Source organism: Macrosteles quadrilineatus, unplaced genomic scaffold (assembly GCF_028750875.1).
Source record: "Macrosteles quadrilineatus isolate MER2022 unplaced genomic scaffold, UCM_ALF_1.0 Scaffold_18__1_contigs__length_3160703, whole genome shotgun sequence".
Lineage (NCBI taxonomy): Eukaryota > Metazoa > Arthropoda > Insecta > Hemiptera > Cicadellidae > Macrosteles > Macrosteles quadrilineatus.
Genome location: NW_026542611.1, coordinates 1,410,277 through 1,438,210, shown reverse-complemented (window position 1 = coordinate 1,438,210; position 27,934 = coordinate 1,410,277). Strand labels below are relative to the sequence as shown.

General features: G+C 36.6%; 1 long non-coding RNA gene across 1 annotated transcript in view; it reads right to left on the bottom strand.

Moving 5' to 3' along the window:
• Nucleotides 1-1,258: 1,258 nt before the first annotated feature.
• LOC129005272 (uncharacterized) overlaps nt 1,259-27,934 on the bottom strand; it is a 41,960-nt gene continuing 15,284 nt past the window's right edge. The window contains exons 2-3 of the long non-coding RNA XR_008491807.1: nt 22,208-22,305; nt 1,259-2,224 (exon numbers count right to left, since the gene is read on the bottom strand). This is a non-coding gene — a long non-coding RNA (uncharacterized LOC129005272). The remainder of the gene's footprint in view (nt 2,225-22,207; nt 22,306-27,934) is intronic.

Below are 27,934 nucleotides of genomic sequence, written 5' to 3'. Positions count from 1 at the left end.
AAAAGTAGCCAAATTCACGTTATAAATCGAAGGGTTGAGTAGGTGAGGGGAGGTAAGTAACATTTTTGTAAAAAAAAAAATCCGGTACTCTATGCACACTTGTCTCCTTCATCCGGTACTCTATGCACACTTGTCTCCTTCATCCGGTACTCTATGCACACTTGTCTCCTTCATCCGGAACTCTATGCACACTTGTCCCCTTCATCCAGTACTCTATGCACTCTTGTCTCCTTCATCCAGTACTCTATGCACACTTGTCTCCTTCATCCAGTACTCTATGCACACTTGTGTAATTCATCCAGTACTCTATGTGCACTCGTTCCATTCATCCAGTACTCTATGCACTCTTGTCTCCTTCATCCAGTACTCTATGCACACATGTCTCCTTCTCCAGTACTCTATGCACACTTGTCTCCTTCATCCAGTACTCTATGTGCACTCGTTCCATTCATCCAGTATTCTATAGCCCCCCACACACTACCAGACCAGACCTACTGACCAGTCTGTCTGGTCTGGCGTCTGGCATTTGTCTTATCGTGTGGGGCTGTCTGCAGACCGATTTTCTCGGACCAGACGGTCTGTCTGATGGTTGAACCCTCAGACCACAGACGGTCTGAGGTTCCCCCACCACTATTTTTGTCTGGTCTGTGAGTGTGTACCGCTGTCTGTCAGACGTCAGACCGTCGCGACAGTCTTCCTGTTGCACTGTTGCAGTGAGAGTGATTGTAAGTTGCTGATCTTGCGCAACCGTGATGTCTCAGCAAACTCAACCAAATGAAGCTGAAAGAGGTGTTGATGGAGCTAATCGAGGCATTAAAAGAAAACCGATGTTTGTAGGACACTAAGTGTGATGATACCTATACGAATAGAGATCTACGGAGGGCAGAACATGGTTCGCTGTTGGAGATTTATAAAAAAATCCAACCAAATGCATCAATTGACCTAGTAAAGAAGAAGATAGAAAATCTCAAGTGCAGTTTCAGGCGGGAATTGAGGAAGGCAAGCTTTACAACATTGTTATTTCTAAAAATCCTCCAATAATTTACTTTTGATTTTACTCAATTTTTTAGTACTATTTTATTTTAAAGCCACTTTATTATGTTCAACTAAGGTGGATGGGGATTGCAAATAAATCCACACAATTGTTTAAAACTAATTTTTACACGATTTTTTAAAACTAGTTTTTTACACGATTATTTTTGTAAAGATATGATGATTAGGGATAACGGTAAACATTTATTTCCTCTAAAATAAGGCTAATAATAACAAAATAATTTAAATAAAACATTCATTGCAGGTAAAAGCCGCAGGTGAGAAGGAGATGATCAGAGAAGGATATGATCCTCTGGAAAAAGACGAATCACTAATGGATGTTGTGGTACAGAAAAACAATTAGCAAAATAACGTTATTGTGCTCTTAACATATCCTCTTGAAACGTAAGGGCTCCTTTGTCGTTGTAGTAGTCAAGAAAACATTTTCGAATACTCTTCCCTTGATTAGAAACAATTCTTACACTCGATTGCTGCATATGTGCTAAGGACCGCACCTCACGCCAATCCCCAGGTCGTAACTGCATTGTATTAACATCTTCAGTGTCAACAGATGTAGGTGTTATATAAATTGCATTTCTCTGAGACAAGCAATTGTGCAAGACGTAACATGCAAGAACATTCAACATTTTCCACATTGATTTACATGGCCCTTCTTGCTCGTGGTAGTCTGTAGTTGAAAATTCTTTGCACATGAGTTATATTTTTGACGGGTAAGGCTTCATTATGTAAGGGCTAAGACTAAACCCACTGTATCCAAGGAAAGCATATGGGAAGCACTTATTCGTGCCTGGTAAAGCTGTTGGCGCTGGTAATCTCAATTCATCATTTATAAGTCTCTGGTAAAAACTTGAGTTTTAGAGAACTGTAGAATCACAAACACTCCCATTGGCCCCTACATGTACGTACATAAACTGATAGTTTGCATCAACGATAGCAAATAACACTATGCTTAAAATTTTTTTTATAATTTAAGTACAGCGATCCGCTTCCTGTTGGTTTTTGTATAGCTATGTGTTTTCCGACCATTGCTCCAACAGCGTTATTGAAGTTCCACTTGGTCTCAAATTGATGTTATGTGTTTTTCGTCCATTGCTCCAACAGCGTTATTGAAGTTCCACTTGGTCTCAAATTGGTGTGCTACAGTTTTCCATTCATCCTCAGTTTTTGGGATCTGAAAATAAAACAAACTAAATTGTTTTTTTTTTTATTTTCAGGAGGAAACAGTTGATGACCCAGGAAATGGTGCAGCAGTGGTGCAACAACGGGGCGACCAGCGGCAGAACGCAGGACCTTCTACTACTGTAAATCTGGCAAATAGCCAAGAGATTAGCAGAGACCTTTTAAATAAACAAATTTCCGCACACAACTCACTGAAGCTAAACAAACAACATAATAATGGGCCTCTTCTTGCATTTTATACAGACCTACAACACGAAGTGTTAATTTTGAGTTCCTATGGAATTAAAATAACTCCACCAAATAACTGTTGTATGCTAGAAAGCAAAGACATAGTGGAGGTAGACAATTTTGCTTTTTCAACAGAGTTAATTACCAATGTTGTGATTGGAAGAAAGTTTTTAGCCCAACATGACTTCTAAAAAATCTGTAGCCAACAAGAATATCCTAGTTATAATTTGAACATAATATAATGTTAAAAAACTGGAGTCATTTAAAGGATTGGCCAGTGAGCAAAATCAGCCGTAAATGATTCAAGATCATGTTTGATGAGAAACTTGTTTTATTTTCATTACTCCATTGTGAACAGTAAGGATATGAGTTAAACAATGTTAGACAATAATTCAACACAATTCTGATAAGATAATGGTTTGTGGTGGAGGCTTACGCACGTGATTATAAATTTAGGCCCTCTGTAAGATTATTATTTAAAAATAGGCCCTCTGTTTTCCAGGCATAAATTTGGACTTTTGTTTATAAAATTATTGATCTTGAGTATGATGTAGTTACCAACTCATAGTTGGTTAGCAGCAATTTGTGCAAATATCATGGCGGATATATTTTAGGTAGGATCTAAAAAGAGGCTCCTCGATGAGTTCTCCCAGCGAATACAATGGCCTATCCACTAGGGCTCCATGAACAACCTTTTTAAATTTCGGCAGTTCCAATTTACGCACTCGAACTGGCAGAGTATTGAAACCCTTTATTGCAGAGCGGGGATAACTTTTTAGAGTGCGACTCAAGCGACAGCGTAGCATATCCAAGTCTTGTGCTCTTCTTGTGTTGCAGCTGTGCTGATATTCCCTTTTAGAATATTCTCCTTCACGTTCTTTTAGGAGGATAAGTATGTCATAAACGTATTGACTGTAGATGGTAAGTATCTGCTGATCTTTGAAAATAGGCTGGCAATGCTCAGTGTATTCCGAGGATGTTATGATTCTGAGTGCCTTTTTTTGGAGCAGAAGTACATCATGGGCTGCAGGAGCGTGTCCCCACAATACCAGTCCATACATTATGTGGCTGTGGTAGAGGGAATGATACACAGTCTTTAAGTAAGGCTGCGTTATGATTGACCTAAGTTTCCTTAATAGGTACAAGACTCTGGAGAGCTTAACGCAGACTTTGTCAATATGGTAACTCCAGCTGCACTTAGAGTCAATCCAAAAACCAAGTAGCTTTACAGGTTCATCTTGATCTTCCTCCTCTCTCGTTTTGAGTGTGCATATCAGCGATTGCACCTTGTCCTCATTTATCTTCAGTTTGTTAGAGATAAACCATTCCTTGGCTTGCGTCAGCAGTTGTTCGGACTCCGCTTTGAGTTCTGGCAGATCTCGGCCTCGAGAAGACAAGGTAGTATCATCTGCAAACAGCAGTATGTGGCCGTTTAGCGACAAGTCATTGATCATGACTGTGAACAGTGATGGGCCAAAGACCGATCCCTGCGGCACTCCGTGCAGCAGTACACCAACTCTAGAGGAGGCCCCACGGGTCGCCGTCTATGTGTCACCCCGACAACCCATCACCTCGGTATTTTGGGCACAGACGACAACGTGTCACCTCGTAAAAATACAACGATGCCGTCTAGGTGTCACCTCGTCTAGTTGTCACCTCTTCTCTGGAGGTGATTGTTTGTCGTGTGTAGAGACGACTGCCTGTCACCTCGCACGCTTGCGTCAACGTGTCACCCCGACTACCCGTCACCTACTCTAGGCCCAGGTGACGATCTGTCGTTGCCGTTTACGACAAACAGTCACCTCGTACACTCGCGACAACGTGTCACCCCGACTACCTGCCACCCCGCTCCATCTGTTTACGTTTTCTTATAACGCATAATAGGATTTCTCCACTTGGTTTATCGGCGCTACCATGCTTGAAAACAAAAATTGTATATGTTACAATAAATAATAAACAAATAATAAAATACATTATAAATTATGCATGTTTAATCTTCACTAACTAGATGATACACGCAGGATCCACCCGGGTAATAAAACTAAAAAATCTAACAAATTAATAAAATAATACTAAAATATAGGTAGTTAGAACCAAATAACATTAGGTTGGTTCTGTATACTGCAACAAGTAGAAGAAAAAAAAATATTTGCAATCTAAATGCAGTTAGGACATTTTCCAATGTAGGAGATTTTATAAAAAGTTCAGTGACACTGTTACATAAATTTTAGTTTAAGCCAACATTGCATGCTCTCAGCTTAAATAGAACGACCTTTTGCGATTAAAAATGTTTCATGTTAGTGCCAAATATAAACTTATTCCAGATCATAACAGATGTTACATTTGAGACTAAATTTTTAAGACGCCGTTAGACATTTGACCAATTAATTGAACATATATTGAAATAGCTCATAGTGTATTTGGATGAATTAATAATTATTATCCACTAGGCCTTCTATGGCCACGAGAGAAATTTATTTCTTGCATTCAAACACAAAAATGAACTAGTTAAATATAAAAAAAAACTACAAGATATGTCAGAAAAAAATACGTTTCATGCTAAATTAAAATTAAGTTCCTTTACTTTAGCTTACTACAATCATTAAATTCAAATATATATTTAATTTTTATAATCCATGTAATTCAACAGATTAAAACTATTATTCAATTAAAAATTAAACCTGATATTCCAAAATATAAGCTTTCAAACAGCACTGAAAAAAACGTATCTTACATATTGAACACATAACTCTTGGGAAGTTCAAGAATAGACTTTTAAATGTTAAAGGATGCATTTACCTGACTTAAGTAAAAGGTATTCTTGTTAATACAAATATACAAACTTTGAGTTTTTTTAACTTATCAAAATCGAAAATTTTGACTGTAGTTACTGCAGTTTTAAATAACGCCTTTATAACAACGGTACTTGACAATTGCTAGATTTCGAGCAACAGGTACATAGTAGCCTACTTAATTATTTTATGAATGCTAATATTATAAATTCAATATTTCTCAAGTAAGCCTATCGCATAAAAAAACACAATACCGACTAAGATACTATTATTTAAAAAGCTGTATGTCTTACCATGTAAACACTTCAAATTTGTTCGCATTAAAACACGTCGTTCTATTCTTTTAAACCCCGAACTAACAAACCAATCCATATTGCTAATAAAACGGGTTACTTAAAAAAATATATATAACTGTTAACTGTTTGACTGTTATTTAACTGTTAATCACTGTTTACTATTAACTGTTATAAGAGTCGACGTATAAGAGCTCCGCTCCGCTAAAAATCTGGATTTTCTCATTTTTGTTCCTCAAGACACAAAATTTCCCAAATTGTCTATAGACCTCTTTAGAGAGCTTAAAACACAAAAAATTCAGTATATCTAAGTATTTTTGTACAATTATTAGTTATTGTACAGAGAAAATTTATAAAAATATGATCTGAAATTTCCTATGTTATTCTTATGAAGAATATTGTAAAATGTTGTAGTTGCTTGTTTATGGAAATATTTTGATCAAACTTGGCAAATTTATTTATTATATACTGAGATATTATTATTTTTCTAAAAATACACACTTTATTAGTTTCCCTGTGGCAGCAAACTTAGTTACTCGCTAAACTGAATGCTAAAAATGCATTTTTAGGCCTAATTGAAAATCAGTTCAAGTAAATGGGAATTCGCTTAGACTGCAGGCTTGCTGCAGCGGAGGTATTATTTTTTGTACTTATTTTTGAGCCTGTTTTATTTATATAGGGTTTCCGCACATATACAGGAAAATATATTTCTAAAAGGTTTGTGTAGATTTTCTCTGCGATGCACGGGAAATAAAATATGAATTTACTAAAAGACCCATTCTGCTCGGCAGTGTCGAAATAATTATCATATCCTAGAAATGATCAAATTTATGATTTTTGATTTATTAATATTGTTTCTTGATATAGTAGAGTTTTGAACTTAGCTGATTCTAACAATCAATAGTTCAACAATCAAATTAAAAACTGCAATTCAACGGTTATTTTGAGTCAAAAACATAAACAATACTGGAGCAATTGATTTTAAATCATAGACAAACTTTATAGAAAATAATTTTTATGTAGGTTGTTCACCTTGCCTTTGCTTGAAACTCGTCCGATTGGAATGACTAATAGCTTAAATGAAAACCGATATTGCACTGAAGGTTCGTCTTAGACCAAAATATATCTATAGGATTATATAATCATTGAAGGTTTTAGAAAAGATAAGTACGTATAATATATTTGGAATATGGTTTTAATTCATATTAAACTATTTACAAAAAAATATAAAAAAACCAAGGAATAAATGTGCAGAGGGGGTATTTTAATCAGCCACAAAGTATATACCATGTAAGGACCGAAAGTTACTTTTAAAATTGTTTGTCATAGAATAGGAAGACCGGAAGCCTGATATGATTTTTTTATATCATACGCACGGTTATTCACTGGCGCAATCACCCACATGTACTGCCAATTGTGTAAATCATTTGTTTTAAATGGAGTCTTTTAAGTCCTGAACAATGAATTAAACTTTTATTTCGTAATAAATTATAAATTTCATAATAGTATATAAGTCCTCAGATCATATCACAATATCTTCAGAGATCGAAAAATGACAAAATATAGTGCCAAAATATAATCTGAACTGATTTTACTGGTATGTCATTTAAGTTTTGTGAATTGAAAACAATTTTGAGAAGTTTTTTTGTGCTTGTTAACAAAACATCTTTAAAAATTGTGTATCATGTTTTATTTTTTTCTCCAGGGTGTTCCAATTTTAGCTACGTCACACAATGTTTGCGTCCATCATCGCGCAGATACCGGACAGGCCTAATCCGCTTTTGTCAAAACATACAGTAGCTCTTGTTCTTCTCTGGGAAGCCGAGGGGTTGCGACTCAGCGGTCATTGCTACTGCCTCCCTTTAATTCTCAGAAACAGTGGCAATGACCGCCGGGAAAGGGTAGCGCACCCTCTCGTCCGGAGCACATGAAAAGAGCCCGAAATGTTAATCCCCAAAAAGGTTCACAAATCTTAAGCATGGAAAGAGCCCGGGTCTCCACAGGTAGCTGAGGAAGAGGACGCTGACTCGTGTTCTGAAATAGTGTTGTGTTTGGTTGGGTTAGGTTAGGTTAGGTTAGGTTAGGTTAGGTTAGGTTATGTTAGGTAAACAGACTATTTCTTTTAGGAATGTAAATATCTTTTAATAATCTATATTTCAATAATGTATTTTTTAACAGTATATCTTTTAATATTGTAAATAAATTCATGTATTTCAACTGTGTTAATGGTTCTTCCTTCTTTGAATACCCGTTGTGAAAGTTCTAGGAAGAGTCTGGGCTCTTTTCGCACCGTCCTGGGAGAGACCTGGGAGGTCCGGGCGCTTTTCAAGCGTCTGCCTGAGTTTTTGGGCTCTTTTCATGTGCGCCCCTCTCGTCCCTCTCGTCTTACAACAATACCTATGTTTTGACAACAGCGGGTTAAGTGTGACCAAGTCTACCTGAATATTTCTTAGATTACGACACCTTTTTAATCCCACTTATTACACAACTGCATCTACATATTTATCTCTACGAAAATTAAGTCTTTACTTAAAATGGTAGGTTGAATAATTATAAAGCTCGATGGACCAGGTCAACACAATCCATCCATCCTATTATATAATACGCTAAGCCGATTTTTGTAAACAGAACTCCTCCCTCATTTTTGGACCGATTTTGATGATTAAAGTGTCAAAAGAATGGCCCTGATCTGTAGTTTTGCAAAGTGTTTTTATTTGTTTGAAATCTTTATTAGTTTGGACTGGATTTTCCATCAAAGTTGGGTTTTCTCCCATAATATTAACATGGGGGAATCTAAATTATTTAATTAGAAACTTTTCCTCCGCTAATTTAAGAGAACGACTGGGCGTAGAAACTTGGTAGAGGTGTCCAAAGAACGGTCTTGGTCTGTAGATTTCTTGTTAGAAACTAATTATAAATATCTGTATTTGCGTCGTCAAGGTTCGCCTACATTATTTCTGCTCTCAGTTTTATACTGATAACTTCTAACAAATGCTAAACGATCTGCTTCAGTTCGAGTTAACATGACGTCGCAACAAAGTTATCACAGCATTGAGAATAAAAATTTTAAAAAACTGTTGCCTCACTGATAACCTGTGTTAAGTAATTTAAGTTGGGCCATTTTATTTCTTTGAATTGAGGCATCCCCTTGATCAAACGAATTTTCTTTGTAGAGAATCCTGAAAAGTGGGGTGATGGTGATATCAACCCTTTCATGTGCTCCATTTTTTACCCACAAACTCTGGGTTACCAACTGGACAGCCATAATCTGCTTTGAATAGGCTAAAGTAACAACACCATTGAAAGTTGCTTAAACGACCCATTTGCGTTTTTTTTTTCAATTGAGGTAGAGTGAGTAATTCTAAAGTTTACAATAAAGACATAAGGTCCGCCAAGATTTGGTATAATCTAACTTGAATTTATCACAGTCAAGGCATTATTATGGTTTCGTAAATGTTTGAAATATCTCGATCTGTTAGTGTCAGAAGTAAAACATTTCTTGTATGCATTAATTTGATCTGACATTAAGCAAGTTAACTTTACCACCAAGACAACACTATGTGCTTCGTATGTTTTTCACTTCTAAAGTAAGTTGCATAGCAGAACTGGCATATATCTTACCAAGTAAATGTGTATCTGGATGAGTATCTGTGAGAGCAGGCCTATTCTACTCTCCTCATACAGATAAGATATTTTATTATTAATTGTCTCCTCCTACCGTTATAAATATTTCTTATTTGAACTTGAGGCATTTCTGTTCTTCCAACAAAACTGACTAACCTTTCACTAACCTTTTAACTTCGTCTTAATCTACTGAATATTACAATAGCTATTTACATTACAAGTGTAGTAAGAGCGTTTTTACATCACGCAGGTGAATGTCTCTGTCTTAATATGATATAGAAGCTTGAAATATATTTTACCTAACCCACCATGTGAAACTTCCCTATCCCAAGCGTGATGTATATAACTTCGTTACTTCTCGAGTGATGTAAAGTTGAAAAAAACTCACTCGGTGATGTAATGAAACCCATTTATAGCTATTTACATTACAAGTGTAGTAAGAGCGTTTTTACATCACGCAGGTGAATGTTGTGCAACGAGCGAATGCGAGTTGCATAATTCACCTAAGTGATGTAAACACGCTCTTGCGTAACGTGTAACGTACAAGATTTTACCTGACCCGAAAATATACAGGGGGTTACGTTCAATATTTTGTATTATCCATTTCACTCATCTTCTAACAGTAAGGTTCTTTTACAAACAAAAGCTAGGTTAGGAAAATTCTTAAATCAACACAATAAAATCCAAGCACACAGCTGATTTCTAGCGTTGAACGTCGAGGTATATTTTTTACCTAACCCGCCATGTTAAACTTCCCTATCCCAAGCGTGATGTATACATCTCCTTCACGAGTGATGTAAAGTTGAAAAACATATTTTGGGTTAGCTGGAGCGGAACCCGAAAGGATTTTTGAGGTAAGAATATGTCTATACGTTAATCGAGGATGTGAGCTATCATCCTGCAAAATTTCAGCCTGATCCGACAAGTAGTTAGTGCGTGATTGAGCTTCAAACGAACAAACAAACACACAAACTTTCACATTTAATATTTAGTATGATTAAAGAAAAGAATAGTATTCATATTTAAAAGGAATTACAGAATTTAGTTAGCTGTTTCAACTAAACTGGTTGGTTCTATGATATTCAATACCATTAAAAATTAAAAGATTTACCAACAGAGTGCAGTACTATTATTATTTATTTTTTTATTTTATGACAACAGTTAATTTGAATTAAGCAGCAACAAAAAGCTGTGATACACAATGAAAATTGCAAAGTAGTATCGTTTACATTTACGTATGCATTTTTCTTTTAATTAATAATTTGCGGTATTGTGCGAATGTTTGAAAATTTACTTTCTTCTATTATTTAGGTACAGTGGTAGAACATTATGTCTATTTTAGATTTTTTATAATAAACGCAAAGCATGAGTATAACTGCAATAAACATTGTATTCGTATACGCCAGCCCCGTACGAAGGACGGGGACTCTGCTAGTTTGTTCATATATGTAATTTTAGTTAAAAGTGATGATACTATCGGAGTGACGGTTTGAGGCGGTGTCAAGTTGTCGGCTGCATCGACGCTAAACCGCCACCTCTCACGCTCGCGTCTAGGTGTCACCCAGACAATGTGTCACCTCCTCTCTTTGGAGGTGACGACTAGACGCCTTCGTACATGACAACCTGTCACCTCGCACGCTTGCGCCTAGTTGTCACTCCGACTACCTGTCACCTCATTCAAACGGTGACGGGTAGTCGGGAACGATGCGTGACAACGTGTCACCTCAAAACCTGTCTTAAAAGGTGACGGTTGGTCGGGGTGACTGGTTGTCGAGGTGACACGTAGTCGCTGTCCCGGCCCCACTCAGTGATACAATCTGTTTCCGGTCTTCAAGGTAGCCCGCCAGTGTTTTAAGTACCGTCTTACTGATTCCATACTTGCTCAGTTTAGCCACTAGAATGTCATGCGAGACCACATCAAATACCTTGCTGAGGTCACATAAGTCGAGTTGCACGGACTCACTGTTTTCGAACGCATCAGTTATTATCTCAGCAAGGTTTAAAAGGGCTGTGGTAGTTGATCTCCCGCTTCTAAAACCATGCTGGGCATTGTTAAGCAGGTCGTGGATTTCGAGCCACTCGACAAGCTGTTTCTTCATTATGGTCTCAAATACTTTAGAGAAAATCGGTAAGATGGGGATAGGTCGGAAATTCGCCAAGATTTTTGGGTCCCCCTTCATATAAATAGGTATGGTCCTAGCAGTTTTAAGGCTATCAGGAAATATACCCTTTGAGAGGCAGGCATTCACTAATTTGGTGAGAGGTACCACAATGGTGTCAATCACTGCCTTAAATACAGAGCTAGACATCCCATGAATATCCTGGCTTTTTGAGTCTTTAAATATTTTAACTATGTTGTTTATAACTTCAGCAGGACTCACTTCTCTCCATTTTGCAAATTTGCAAGCTGGCGAATGGTCAATCATAGCCTCTGTAGGGTCAGTCGGCAAGACAGGTAGATCGGCAATTACACTCTAGAAAGCAAAGACATAGTGGAGGTAGAAAATTTTGTTTTTTTCAACAGAGTTAATTACCAATGTTGTGATTGGTAGAAAGTTTTTAGCCAAACACGACTTATATAAAATCTGTAGCCAACCAGAATATCCTAGCTCTAATTTGAACATCTATCAAGTTAAAAAACTCAGTCATTTAAAGGCTTGGCCAGTGAGCAAAATCAGCTGTGTTTCAAGATCATGTTTGATGAGAAACTTGTTTTATTTTCATTACTTCATTGTGAAAAGTAAGGATATGAGTAAGGGGAGTGGGGAGGTCAAACTGGTCAAAATTATCATTTTTGAGTTTTTTACATACTATTATTCTGCTTTTTAATGCCTTTAATTTGAGATCAATTTTATTAAAATCCGTCTAATAGTATTTTTCAAAATTATTTTTTCGAAGCGCTGTACCTCAAGTGTCGAGAGTTTCAACGTTGAGAACATAATACTTTGTATAGTACTTACTTGCTCCGTTTTGCAAGTAATTCTATTACGTTTTTCGCCGTTGGTAGAATTGTCTGTCAGCCGACTGCTCTTCACTGCTGCTTGTCCTGCCCCTATTTGGGGAACAAAATAGGGAATCTTGAAAGAAAGGTAGACCAGTATAGGGAGACAATGTCGTTAAGGGTAACAAATGTAAAAATAGGGTAGAAGTTAATGAAACTAGTATTAAATGTTTAAATTTGGCTATGCATGTTGTTTTAAATAATGATAAAACAGTAAAACAGATTGAAAATGTTGTAATGGATGTAAATAATAAATTGACAGAGTTTAAAAGACAGATAACAGATGAGGTGAAACAATACTGTAATCAGAACGCCACAGAATTTAGTAAACAGACTTTAGACATGACCAATTTCAAATCCGGGTTTGAGCTTGAAAAGAATAAGTGGCGGAATGAGTTTAAGTCGCATGTTAAAAAACAGTTAGAAGAGGATATCTCTCAATACACGGCAAATGTCGATGAAAGGTGGAAAGGTGTGAAAAGTGATGTATTAAACGTTCGAAATGAGTTAAGTAGGGAAATCGCTGAGCTAAGGGGTAAAATAGGAACTACGATGCAGGATAAGGTAGTTAACAAAACTCACATTAATACCGAAAGTCATAACAGTGTTGAAACACAAAGTAGGGCCTAATCAAGCAGAAATATATTTAATGGACTTTCACGGGGAAAATGAAAATGATATTCACCCCATGTACTTTTTGAGTTTTGTTAAAAAATTCGACGACCTATCAGATAGTAGTTGGGAGATCAATAAAATAATTATACTGAAATACATGAAAGGTCCAGCAAATAAATGGACGAGGGACGTAGTTATGAGTTTAAGGACATATAAAGAGTTTGAATATTCATTTAAAAATAAATACTGGGGTGAGGAAATTCAGCAGAGTTTTGAGGATGAACTATATGGTAACGGGAATAGTTTCCACCAAACCTTATAATTTGGCTTTCCACACCTAAGAAACTTGTACCTAAAACAAACTAATCTTTTATCTCACGATGGCTCCCCCTGACCCAGAAAATATATCTAGTGAAAATCTAGCGCTAATTAAAGCTCTAGAAACACAGATTCAGACAACTGGACTTAGCGTCTCTACTACAGCCGCTCCTGCTCCTAATAATCCTGCCAAGACCCCTGATCTTCGTATCGAAGAAAAACAGACCTTGCTGCCCGACTCCGACTTTAAGCCAGCTTCCAAGCTTGCACAGACTATCGCTGTCAAGGACCAACTTTCGTTGCCTTTTCTCCGTTTTCCTCTGAAATCAATCAGATTCCCTCAGGTATCGACCTTCTGTCCTACCTCACAGAACCTCTTTGAAGTTGTCCACTTCATGGACTCCCTAATCAGTGAAGACATTTCCTTCGAAAATTCTGGATACCCATGGCATCCCTTCATCTCCTCGATCTATTTTAGCATCCTCTTCTACTATCAAGTACTCCGTGCAATGCTCTACGCTCGACAAGGCTCTCGCCACACCCGACTTTGGACTGAACAGCTACTCAAGGACCTCCCTCCCGAATGATTACCAATCCCAGGACCTTTGATGCCTATTTTTAAATCCATCTGCGCATCACAACCCGGAAACGACTACTTCGGACTGGTGACTCCCATCATTCCTGAAATCATCGGCCCCGCCTTTGCCACCGACGCTTACATGGCACAAGCTACTACTTACTGCTGTCCCAACGTTCCGTTCCTTATCGGCATGACGAATTCTCTTTTGAATCCTAGCCGTGATCTCGTTCCCGACTACGACGACCCCCAGTCATTTGCTGCCAGCCACACGCCAGAAATAAATGACATCGCCTTCCCCGTCCCCTGGAATATCGACGTTAGTTCACTAGTCTCACAACCCGGACTCCTGCACAGACCATCGGTATCATCAGACATTCTAGACACCTTCAACTTAGAAGGACGACAACTCATGCTCCCAGTCTTGAACGCCGCAACCCCTACCGCCTCGATCCCAGACTTCCTCCAACTTGACGACTCCTCATGGTTTGAAAACATCATTCCAATAATGAGAGAATACTCAACCTACTTCAAGGAAAGTTCGACGCTAGCAAATTGCAGCCCATTTGGACCACCAACTGGACTAGTTAGCACCCGCTTTACTACCCTATCGAGCCAGAATGCCAACATGAATCAGATCTATCAGCTTGAAAATGCTTTCCCAGGCACTTTTCCTTTTGGGGTATTTATTCCGTACAGGTGCCTCCAAACGAATTTCTAATTTTGATATCTTACTTTATAGTTTTTTACCTCCTGAATCCAAATATACCATTAATTTTCCCCGCTGATGAATATTTCTCAAGATATCGCCGTAAAAACATACCTAACATTACAATAAACAAGATAGGATGGATGACATTTACAAGTGGAATGAACTGTAGGTTAACTAAGCCTTAAGCCTACTTACAGCTGATTGTTTTCAACCACACGACAAGAACAACTGGAAGTAACAACTTTTGAACTTCATTAACTCACTCTGATTCTGTCACCGGCAATATGCCTATTGACGACATTTTACTTCTCTACAAATAAAATACAAAAACAAATACTCATTCGTACCTACTCATACGTGTTGCGTAGTGCTAGCTAAGTGTTATTCTGTTGATTCTGTCTGCAACGCCGTCGCCATCACAAGTTCAGATTAAGTTAAGTGAAGAGAGTAACATGGTTGATGAGAAGAATAACATCGTTGACTAAAGATAATAACATCGTTGTAGACACGTCCGCCTTTAACCACGTTGTTATGGTAGTTAGATGAAAAATATCGTGCTTTTTTTATTTCATTGTAATAAGTTCGTTTTTTAATTTCGTATTACAATATTTTAATGAACATAACAACATAAAAATACGTATTATATACATATTGCAATTGACGTATACATGCCTTATACGTTAATACCCTAAATATACGTGTTTCATACGAAGTTTGCTGCTGGTTCAGTCATATTACTGTGTATTTGAAAGTATTAGATCATACATTCATGTCAATGATAATACAAATATCTCAAATGGTTCTATGACAAGTTATTCAAGAGTTGACCCATGATTGGCGCTGTCAGGAAGAACATGAAAAAAGCCCCCTCGGACTCGAAGGTTTTAATCAAAGGGGTTTGGACTCATTGTGAATCAATCATAACTTTCAAGGTAAGATCGCAAATCAAACAATACAACAACAAAAATCCATAGGTGGGGTATCAAAGTGTTAGCACTGGCGTAAAATGTGGCATAACTCATTATTATGAAATTGTTGGTAATGGTACAGTTGAGGAAAACAAACTAAGCATCTGTTGTGTCTTAGCTGTTTGACTAGTAGACATTTTGCCAAAGGATAAGGATTAGAAATTATTTATCGACAACTGGTTCAACTCTCCTTGCAATCTAAAAGAGATAGGGGTCTTGGCAGTAGGGACTATTCATTCTGTTAGAATTGTTCGCAGTCCATTCAAAAAGGATAAACGACTTCTCGATGAAGGGCGAAGAAGTATGTGTAAATCTGAACACAGAAAAATACAATATCGGTTGCAAGTGAGCTGGTTGAAACGACGTGCCTTGCATCAACATACGTAGTTGCAGATTCTGTTGACGAAGTCATGACATGGTCTACAGTGAAAACCCAGAGAGTTCCTGTCCAGCACTTGTAAGATAATATAACGACGTTGTAGATTGGGGGGGGGGGGGTCGAAGTCACACCTGGAAAAAGTGTCAGCGCTGATGATTTTCCTAATGAAGATGTACTAGCAGTACCAGGGACTTCCAGGGACACCTCCACAACCAGTAACCAGAAACAAAAAAAGAAAACTAAAAAGAAAACCAAAAATGAGTCTGCAAGTAGTAGTTCAGTAGAAGAGGATAGTGATGACTATTCAGTATATAGTGAATTTGAGTACGAAGACTTTGACAATTTATTTGAAGAGGAAGAAGAAAATGATAAAAGACAGGAAAAAGAGGAAGAGGATCAAGAAGTGAGAAAACAACCTGCTGAGGGAAAATTTAAGAAACATATTGGTAAGACATTAAAAACAGGGAAGATAGAACAGCAAGAAGGTCATAAACCGAAGCTAAATGATTATGTAGTAGTAGAATATGAAGGAGAATTCTTCCCTGGGACAGTGGAGGAGCTCAGAAGTGACACTGCTACTGGTAATGAGTATAAAGTAAGCACAATGTGCATGAGTGGTAGTGGGTGGAGATGGCCAGAAAAAAAAGACACCTGCTGGTATTCCGAAAAAGACATGAAAGAAGTGATGGCAAAAGAAGAAAGTTTTATGACACCTTTAAATGCCAGGGGAGTTTACAATGTGCCACTTATAAATAAGTGGCGCAATTTCAAGAAATGAAAAATGGGGTAAAACACCCATCTTAACAGTGTAAATATTGTAAATATATAGTGATAAGTGATTATTATTGAAACTAACGCTAATTTAACAACGGTGAAAAAAGCATCTTTTTGCGTTAAATTTAAAAATAGTTTGTATAATAAAAAAAATATAAGTGATATTAGTATTTGAAGAGGAGTTCATCTACTACATTTTAAGGTAAACAGTTTCGTTATACACAGAGGATACGCGTCCGGTAACCAGACGTGGATTAGGCGTCCGGTAGTGACGTCACCGGGTTGTGGGGTCCCGGAACGCCATTACCACAACGATACGATGTTCGGTCAGCTTTGTTCGTGGTGTTGTGGATAGAGTGCTCGGCTGATATCCTAGAGGTCCCTGGTTCGAAACCCATCGGTTTCTTTAACTTTTTGTCACAGATTTTGCTTTGAATGTAATTTCTTCTTAACTGTACATCTTTTGTTAGAATTTTTGGCATTTATAATTTTATGTTATGAAGAGAATTGAACCTTCATCTGATTTTTTTAATTATCAGCAAGTTTGGTTGGTTAGGTTAGGTTATGACAGTAACTGCCGGACGCCTAATCCACGTCCGGTTACCGGACGCGTATCCTCTGCGTTCTTTATATCATTATTTTTAAATTTTTTATAGATTTATATATAATTAAGGGTAAATTTCATGTTGTGGTCATTACTGACAAGACAAATGGATTTCACAATGCATATATCAGTGTCAGAACATTGGCATTTAGTAGACAGAATTCTTGATGACACGTAGCTTGCTCAATCGACCGACCACAAAAACCGTAGACTTAGCAATAATTGTACTTTGGAGGGACTGAGGTTGGAGTTGACCGAAAGGAAGACACTTGGCCCCAGTCTATCCACGGGGACACTTCGCCGGTCACCGGGTTTTTGGTAAGGCGATTACTTTATTAATATTTCAACTTTATAATTTTTGTGATTGTCCAGGCTAACTTAACTTTTTAAAGTCAGTGATTGATTGATGTTAATTGTAATCATTTTTATAATAATTGATTTCATTTATAATTTGTGTGAATAAATATAGTGACTATTAAATTCCTGTTTGAATATAATAACGTGTCAAAAAGAATTATAATTATTAGAGTTTTATATATAAATTTCATTTGCTTAGGCCTACTTAAATAAAAGGAGCCTGTAATTATTTTATCATCAAATTTTATTATTGTCTTTATTATTATCTTTATCATATTGTCCATCCACTTTATTTGAATAGTGATTAAACATTCTTTTACCTCTCACTAAAGTATTCTTATTATTTAAATCGATCCCGGTTACGCCCCCAGTCACAATTCTAATCGTGGCAATGTGCACTTGTCCACTTCATCCAGTATTCTATGCACACAAGTATTAATAATTTGATGGCATGAAGAGCTGATTTAATACTTGCATTAGCCACTAAGGCTCACAGATCTAAATAATCTAATACTCTAGAAGAAGAATGTAGCAGCAGTGATTATCAACCTAACTTTAAAAATGCAGAAGAGGGTGCTGAGACCAACAAAGTTAATGGTTCATTTGAATCAGGGGGTAAGCAATAATTTTAAAACATTCTTTTTTTCTCATTTATTATTATTTCAGGGAGAGTTCAATATGAGTTCCCATTTAGTTGAACTTGTATCTCATATTATGCCTTGGTACAAGCCTAGGTATCACTCATTAGTATGTCAGATCATTGCCATTCCAATAAGTAAAGTCTTCCAGATCACTGTTACTACGACATTAAACTATGTGTTGCTGTATGTATGACAACCAACAAGTCGTGTAGATCGACCCCCCCCCCCACCAATCAACAACGTCGTTATATTATCTTACACGTGCTGGACAGGAACTCTCTGGGTTTTCACTGTAGACCATGTCATGACTTCGTCAACAGAATCTGCAACTACGTATGTTGATGCAAGGCACGTCGTTTCAACCAGCTCACTTGCAACCGATATTGTATTTTTCTGTGTCCAGATTTACATCCATACTTCTTCGCCCTTCATCGAGAAGTCGTTTATCCTTTTTGAATGGACTGCGAACAATTCTAACAGAATGAATAGTCCCTACTGCCAAGACCCCTATCTCTTTTAGATTGCAAGGAGAGTTGAACGAGTTGTCGATAAATAATTTATAATTCTTACCCTTTGGCAAAATGTCTACTAGTCAAACAGCTAAGACACAACAGATGCTTAGTTTGTCTTCCTCAACTGTACCATTACCAACAATTTCATAATAATGAGTTATGCCACATTTTACGCCAGTTACATGGTGAAATAACTTTGATACTCCACCTGTGGTTTTTTGTTGTTGCATTGTTTGATTTGCGATCTTACCTTGAAAGTTATGATTGATTCACAATGAGTCCAAACCCCTTTGATTAAAACCTTCGAGTCCGAGGGGGCTTTTTTCATGTTCTTCATGACAGCGCCAATCATGGGTCAACTCTTGAATAACTTGTCATAGAACCATTTGAGATATTTGTATTATCATTGACATGAATGTATGATCTAATACTTTCAAATACACAGTAATATGACTGCCCAAGCAGCAGCCTTAGTATAAAACACGTATATTTAGGGTATTAACGTATAAGGCATGTATACGTCAATTGCAATATGTATATAATACGTATTTTTATGTTTTTATGTTCATTAAAATATTGTAATACGAAATTAAAAAACGAACTTATTACAATGAAATAAAAAAAGCACAATATTTTTCATCTAACTACCATAACAAGTGATTTACGCACAACATAAAGAACCGACTTTTACGTGCAAAATACGTATTTTATATTCTGTATTAAATATTCAAAACACTGATCAGGCTCTGCTCGTTACCCAGAATTCCCTCAGTGTCCAATCCAGTGCTCCAGTCAACACAACACCAACAGTCAACAGTCAGTCGGCCATTTAATTTTTATGAGAGTTGAGGTGAGAGTAAACAGTGAAATCGAGATCTACAAACTACGAGTATTTACTATTTAGTATTATACGAGAACTGTTCGAGGTAAGTACTTTAATACTTTTAGGTAATTTATTAACTGTTAAAAATATTAATTATATCTCCTAGTTTATTTAATCACGTAATTATGTTGACACATTCGTTTTTTAACCAAGTCCTAAGTAATGTTCACTATGTTGATGAGCAGTTTATAAACATAAATCATGTAAACAAATTGGAAAATAGATCGGCTCCTGAGGGTAACTTACATTATTATAATTTTCCTATTTCAGTCAATATGAAGTAATCTAGGCCTTTAAATGTAGGGCTTAACCTGGTTAGGGCTAAGTTAGCATGCTCAATGAAGGCAACACTTTAGGAATGTTGTTTAGTCCAAGCAAAAAGGCTCATGAGTGAATTTCCCTTTAACTTAACAACTTTAACTTACATTCTGTATGGGCCAAGGCTCTAGGCCCTGGGGTCACACCCCGAATGTTCAGAATTCCTTATATGGCAAAAGAAAGCAGTGCGAGTTGTAAGCCTATGTGGGACACGCTATCGAGCACACTCTAAGCCATAGTTTGTACATTCTCAGATTATGACAGTCATTACTGTGTAGCTTACATTTATCAATGTCTAATTGCCATTAAGTCTAAGGAGCGTAGCTTTGTCTTAATCAAGGAGATCCACCCATATGACACTAGAAACTCCGATAGCATAGCCTACATTTAACTGGTCATTGACTAAGTAGGTATGGCTCAGAAATGTTTTCCTGTTTCAAGTGTAAGATTTTTCAACTGCCTAACTTACCTATTGAAGTTCTTAGGACCTTGTGTACTTCTAACTTAAGTTCTCTATGGTACTACATTTCTTCGAGCCACGAATTAAGATATTAATAAAATCATCCTACTCCGGTGACGACGCGACCATTGCTGTTGACGGCGATATACGAGTGGCGAGGCGAGTGCACACGGCACAGTTCGAGTCCTCTGCTGTCGTATTCCTTCGCGTTACGTCATGGTTGGACTGACTTGTACATTGCCTTGGCGCGGATTTGAAACCTTTGCATTTAAAATTGGTACACTGCTTTCTGTGCAAAAAAGGGTACGAGTATTTGTGTATCTGGTTTTGAACAGGGGGTGTTCCTAGGCATACATATGATATCATAAATTATAAGACTGTCCTCCTATCATGTGTATTGGGCGGCAGGCACTAAATATAGGAACCCAGGCAACACAAATATGTATATAATGCGTACATATGTCACCTAAAATTACAGATAATATACGTATTTTTTATACACTAAAAATACCAAAACAAAATATATTTATAATACGTATTGGGTCATACATATTTGAAAATTATGCCAGGAAACTCGTTAGAATATTTACAACAAGACTGTGTTCACACTAGACAGCAACCTAATCTATAATGAAGCAGATTTCTCACCAATGACGATTGGACTTGAATAAAGTGATTTATAGCAGCCTGTTCTTGCATGTCGTGTTTGGTATCAATCTTTTTTACTTATTTTTATATATATTTTAGTGTTATCTGCATGATGTTTGTGCATGTTTTTATTTCATTATTATGGACTGACTATTGTACGTCAAAAGGACCCAAGAGGATTATAATTTGTGACCTAACCTATTACTTAAATGTTGAATAGCCCAATAAAACTTTGATTTTGATTTGACTAACATCAAATGACAGCACCTTGTAAAAAACTAACCTTATCAATCACGCCATGCTGCACTCTCCTTCTTGGACAAATTTTAGGTGTGCCCATGATGTGAACATAACCTATTTATTATTGGTTCAAGATTATACTTATGTTAAACGTATTGCTGGTGAATTTGAAAGTTTTTAGCCATAAAAAAGATTAACTGTATAAATCATCTAAATAAATATTACACAAGTCTGTGTTAAAATAGAACTCTTAAATAATGATTATGATCATGTAAACAAGAAAAGAGCGCTCAAACTAGGATAGAATAAAAAATCTTAGATGAATTGTTCACCTGTCTCTATTTTATTAGTGATTTGGTCAATGTGATCACTTTGGAAGAAGTAATACAGATGGCGCCCTAATACGTGTTTACTTGCCCGTATTTCCGGTGGCGTCTTTGACACCCTAAACTTCAAAGGAAATGTGTCAATATATAACTTCTTTAGGTTCCAAACCCAGGTATGACTCATAATTACTTTTCATGCCAGTGCAACTTAGGAGGCAAAACAGCGCAACAAACTTGACACAACAAGAAAAACAGCGTGCAAAAAAATGTCTTCAGGCCTTTCAACTGTATTTAGTTTTTCGTTTATGGTATAAAGATTTATTTTATTCAATTAAATTATTGAAAAAATACTTTTCAAAGATAAGAAACAAACGTTAAGTATTCTTTTGTAATGTTACACACCTATTCAATTTTTGTTAACCATCAATTGTTTGAAACAGGGAATGGGAAAAAACTCATAGGCTGTTTGTTGTAAGAATGAGAATATGTTACTTTTCCATCAATTGTACAATATTTACAATAGTCATTTCTGCAATAGTCATGCACTACATAAAAAAATAAATAGTTCCATTTTTAAACATAAAAATAATATAAAATACACTGCTTAATTTTGTTCTCACTATTGTAATTAAAAAAATATGTACACAGCAAAGTTAACACAATACTTAGTCCCTGTGTGGTAAAGCTAGTGTGCCCTTATATTACCAAGTTAAATTTGCTTAATCGTTCGTGAAAATGTAGGCTAGAATCCTTCTCGTCAGGTCCTCTACACTTGCTCCACCAACTGCCCGCAAATAATTAGCCTGGAACATGAACAAACAGATTTTGAGAGAATATAATGTTATTAATATTTACATCAACCCACAAAGTCAACTCATGAATACATTTGGGACAATGACAAACCTCACATTTTTAGTATATTACAGAGCATTTCGAGAGCATTATATTATTGAGAGCATTTCGAACTATAATTTCGAATACTAAACTGAAGATAAGAAACCGTCCTGCGGACAAGGAAAACTGTATGGCTTTTCTTAAAGATTATAAGAATGGTCTAATTTGCAATGTCTATTTCAGGTCAGATGGCCATACAGGATCTGATTATGAAGACGATGTTGAAAATAAAGAATGTCATCCACCTGAGATTTTTTTTTTAGTTTATTAAGACAAAAATATGAAGCGAACATATAGGAAGTATGGGAAAAATTCGATATGCAATGGTTATTGCTAAACTAACAAATGCATATATAGAAAAAAACCACAAAATAATGATAAGAACAGAAGAAAATTCTACCCTGAGGTGAAAGCATTTCTAACTATAATTTCGAATACTAAACTGAAGATAAGAAACCGTCCTGCGGACAAGGAAAACTGTATGGCTTTTCTTAAATATTATAAGAATGGTCTAATTTGCAATGTCTATTTCAGGTCAGATGGCCATACAGGATCTGATTATGACGACGATGATGTGAATAAAGAATGTCATGCACCTACGAATTTTTTAGTCTATCAAGACAAAAATATGAAGCGAACATGTAGGAAGTATGGACACAATTCGATTTTGTTGGATGCCACGTGCAAGTATGCTCTTCCTCTATTTTTTTGCAGTGGTGGAAACCAATGTTAATTTTCAAGTTGTTGGTGTGATTATCACTCAAATTGAAACAAAGGAGGCCATAACAGAAGGTCTAAAAGTCTTTAGATCGTTTAATGGAGACAGAAATCCGAAGTAGATATTGGTGGATTTTGCTATGGAAGAAATATTAAGTCTGACAAAAGTTTTCCACGATTAATGTTCTTATATGCTCCTCCCTTAGAGGGTCGGCTTGGAGTAGGTGGACATCAAGAGCAAAATTGCCAGTGCCCCTAGGAAAGAGAGCCTAGGGAAGCAATATAGCCAATGCGCCTACCAAAAAAGAAATTGATGAGGGGATTAAAACATTTCAAAATTGGGAGTACTACAACAACACACCATTGAAAACGTACTTTAGAACAAGCCATCTTGTGTTTTTAAATTCAAACAATGGTGTTGAACGTTAGAAGACGTGAGACAATAGACCATGGTGGAAGGAAAATACAATTAAATTCGTCATAGTTGATGCGAGCCACCATCAGATCACGCTGATCCAAAAAATAAGATATAAAATAAAATTTTAGAAACGCTTTCTGTGACTGGCTTACATAACTAAATGTTTTTTAATAAAAAAATTGCGACGGCACGACAGCTGGTCAATAAAGATGGGATATCTTCTTCAATATCTAATAGTCAATGTGTACATTACATATTCTTGATCGAGTTTTCGACCACTGGGCAACCACTAGTTTTCTTTATTACATATTCCTTCAGAAGCGTCATATTTACGGTTGGATTACAGTTACAGAAACATTTCATTTTAAGGTCTTGAGATAAATTCTTTTTCGGTGTAGAAAGGTCTTTCTAGCAGCCAGTCTGTAAGTTTTTTCTTGAATGTGGGTGAATTATTTTGCTGTTTAAGTTGTTCTGGAAGGAGGTTTAAGGTTAGCTCCTTTGTAGGATGGTCTTCTTTTGGTAAGTGATAGCTAGTGGATTGGAAGGGTGAAATCTAATGTATGTCTGGTGTTGTGATGGTGTTCCCTATGTCTGGTTTGTTGGGTGGCTATTGCATGTAGGATGGTTTGACGGGTGTGAAGTGACACCACAGTGAGTATCTTTTGCTCTTTGAACGGTACACGGCAGCTGTAATTCTTCTACTTAGGGACTTCTACAAGGAGATGTCCATATAAGCCTGTCCGGCTGGGGATGGCTGGATGAGATTGCCAAAGTCAGCGCATCTCCACTCTCACCGAGCATGGATTTGAGTTTTGAGTTGGTTCATGGTTATTGGCTTAAAATTTGATAATTCGAAGCCTCTTGTTGTGCTGGTAGTTTCATGCTGGCTTGTAGGAGGAAGGCGAGGATCATTTAATGAAGTGCAGTTTCCCTGGGATACAAAGTATCTGTTGAAAGTGTCACTGATCAAGCTGGGGTCGTTAGTGAGGTTGCCATCTACATTCGGAGTAAGTGGTTTATCAATAAAATCTGTTAAGGAATTTCTTTCTGAATTTGTTTTGTATAGTGTTCCATATCTTCTTTATTTGGTTACTGGACCTCTTGATCTTTTTTGAAGTGTGTTCATGTTTTTTGCTTTTGATTTCCAGGTCATAGATTCTCTTCAGGTTTTGTAGGTGGTGTTATCTTTGTCTGACGCAGTTAGATTGTATTTGTTTTCTGCGGTCTTTAGGCTGTTTTGAGTTTGTGCTGATTTTCATCCCAAAATCGGTTTAGATTTTCGGTTCTAAAGGTTTTTAGGATCCTGGGCATAGTCCATAATTAGTCCATATTTAGGATCCATATTTAGTCTTATGGTTTGGATTAGTGCCCGATAATGGTCGTCTACAGAGTGAATGGCAAGATGACAGAACAAATCGTGTGTAAGAAAGCCTTTATTGCTATACAGCAAGAAAAAAATTGAACATCTAGTCAGGTCGTAAAAACTAGTTCGGGTGTCCCCTAAAGATAAACGAGGTAAACATAATAATAGGCCACATAAACTGACAGATGACGAAATAAACTATCAAAAAAGTTACATATCATCTTTAAAGGGCGTAGCAGTCATAACGGCTTACATTACTTAAGCAAACCCTATCTTCCCGAAGAGTTTAACGTTGTAAAGATATACATGATGTTTAAGGAAAAACTTCCTACATACAAAGTATCGTACGAATCTTACAGAAAAATATTTTGTGAAAGCTTCAAAAATGCTTTTATATACCATAAAACGGACACATGTAGGTAGCATTTGTGACCAGATTACTGTAAAGGTCAATTTATTAGTATTGGCGTTAAAAAATGCTCCTGAATCTAAAACATGCTCCTGAATCTAAAACAGCGAATATTACGTAAAATATTAGGAAGTTAAACGTTAAAAACGAAGTTCACAAGCGAAAAGCTGAACAGTTTAACTTTGCAGCTTTTACGATGAACTTTTTTACTCAGATTATGGCTTTCTAAATACACTAAATCTCCCATTATATCCGGATGTAGAAATGAAATGAAAATCCTTCTTTATAGAGGCGAAAGACCTCACGGTCCTTTCTTACAGTTAACCTCTAAAAAAACTAACAATACTGATAAACAAAGGGGAGCACTTGGCCAAAAATATGAAAAAATTAAATCTTTTTATTTATTTTTTATTTAAAAGAATGGACTTTTCTGAATAAAATGGCGTTTATTTTATTACGATATCTCAATTAAAAGTGCTAAAAATATTTTTTTTACAAATGTATGCAGGGTCGATTTTTGTGCTCAAGGGTCGTTGCAGTGGCTCATATAGTAATAGTTTGGCATTTCTTTTATCACTTGATGGCAGTTATGTTGGCTAACCTGATTTTTGCTGTTGTACTGGCTATATTACATCAGCTGTCATCTGCATATTCGTCTGTTCGTGGTTTGCATTGAACAATAATATTGTCTATTAGGTTATTAGTAAAAGTTATTTGAATTTACATGGTATTGTGCCACAAGTTGTTTTTCTTAGTTGTGTATAGTGAAGTTTAAAGATGCCTAGAAGTACAAGTCTTGTAAAGAAGAGAAAGTTTTTAGGGAATAAGTACAAGAAAATTGAAACTATATAAAATGTAAGTAGGGTTAGGCCTAGGCCAACACCAGATATTGGACAGGCTATTACAAATGACAGTGTTGAATCTAATGGTAGGCCTAGTTCCTCTTAATCTAAAACTAAAGTGACTCCGTCTCTGTCTGTTTATGGAGAGATTGAAGATTTTGAGTACAATATTGTAGACTTGAAAATGTTAGAATCAACCTTACAAAGTGTAGCAGTGTGCGATGTGTGTCACTGCAAGCTAAAAATATGTAAACAACATGTTTCAGGACTAGCATGTAAAATCTCTATTCAATGTGAAAGTTGCGACAATAGTGAAACTATGAACAATTGTGAATCTGTAGAATCCACACAAGTTTTAGAAGGTAAAAATACAAGACTATTTGATCTAAATTTGAGATTAGTTTACGGCATAAGTGCCATAGGCAAAGGAAGAGCGGCAGCAGAAAAAGTTTGCGGAATCATGAATCTCAACCCTCCTGTCAACCTATATCATACTCATGAGAAGTTTTTAGGATCTATTTCAGAGAGTGTGTGTAAAAGATCAATGAGTGAGGCTATAAAAGAAGCTCTAGCTGGAAATGATGGCTGTAGTGATTTAGCGATTGCATTAGATGGGTCGTGGCAGAAGCGTGGGCACACTTCCTTCAACGGAATACTCTCTGCCACATCCTTCGACACTGGTAAAGTAGTAGACATTGAGATTTTTTCAAAATATTGTAATTGTAGTTGTAGGTTTTTGAGTGTAGGCCCACATGAGGAAAAGTGCTGGTCCAACTATCATGGAACGAGTGGTGCAATGGAGGTGTCCGGAGCAGTCAAAATTTTTCATCGCTCTCTCAGTACTCACAACTTAAGATATTTACAGTACCTTGGAGATGGAGACACAAAAGCCTTTATGGATGTAAGTGCAATGAAACCATATGGGGAAGATGTTGAAATAAAAAAAAATCGAATGTGTTGGACACGCCCAAAAGCGGATGGGGACCAGGCTTAGGACTCTGAAATTGAAAAACAAAAAACTTCCAGATGGGTTTCGTCTTGGGGGTAAAAATCGTTTGACTGATGCTGCGATTCTGAAACTGCAGTCTTACTATGGACTTTCAATCAGAAGAAATTGCAAGAAGACAGTAAAAGATTTGATATGGGCTGTTTGGTCTACATTTTATCACGTGACTGCGTCAAGCGAACGACCGTACCGCCACTCGCTATGCCCCAAAGATATCAATACGTGGTGCAAGTTCAACCTCGCAAAACTATAGAAAAAGCCCTATGATCACAATAAACACTTCCACCTGCCAGAAAATATAATGAACTTTATAAAGCCAATTTTCATTGATCTCTCAAAACAAGAACTTTTGGAAAAGTGTGTCGCAGGAAAAACCCAAAATGTGAATGAATCACTGAACAATGTGATTTGGTCATATGTCCCAAAAAAGGTTTTTGTTCAGTTGAACACTCTAAAATTTGGTGTATATGAGGCTGTCAGTACTTTTAATGATGGCCACATTGGTAAGTGGAAGCTGTTCAAAGAAATAGGACTCCAGCCAGGCAAACACTTTGTGAACACCATGATGTCGCTTGACCGAAGGCGGGTTACGCAAGCCGAAAAAGATTTTCAAGAAAATGAAAAAGATCAGAAAACATCAACACTTACTTAAAAGAAGATTAGAAGATCAGTTTCAAGAAGCAGAAGTAGACGATCCTTCGTATGGTGTTGGATTGTATTGAAAAGTAAGTTTTGACACTATTTTGTCTTTTATTGTTCGTTTTCCGAAAATCGATATTTTCA